The sequence below is a fragment of the Lepisma saccharinum genome, chromosome 14, assembly GCF_977018435.1.
Source record: "Lepisma saccharinum chromosome 14, izLepSacc3.1, whole genome shotgun sequence".
In the NCBI taxonomy this organism is placed as follows: Eukaryota; Metazoa; Arthropoda; class Insecta; order Zygentoma; family Lepismatidae; genus Lepisma; species Lepisma saccharinum.
This window is the reverse complement of record NC_139242.1, coordinates 20431325-20431567: the sequence shown is the minus strand read 5'-3', so window position 1 is coordinate 20431567 and position 243 is coordinate 20431325.

Genomic DNA, 243 nt, shown 5'->3' with positions numbered 1-243 from the left:
TGAGTTTATAAACGATATACATAAATACGCTATTTTAGAAGTTATTCGCAAACCCTCAGATTACACGAAAGGTCAAGCGTAGTGGTTAAAAATAGATAAAACCGAGATAAGCTTGAATCGAAAGGTCAGAAATGAAGAGAAACAGCTATTTGTAGAACCGCCTGTCACCCACAAGAACTGGATTCAGAGTCACGATTCTCACATCGTATTGAGGAAGATTCCACTGTGGGTTGTTTACTTACC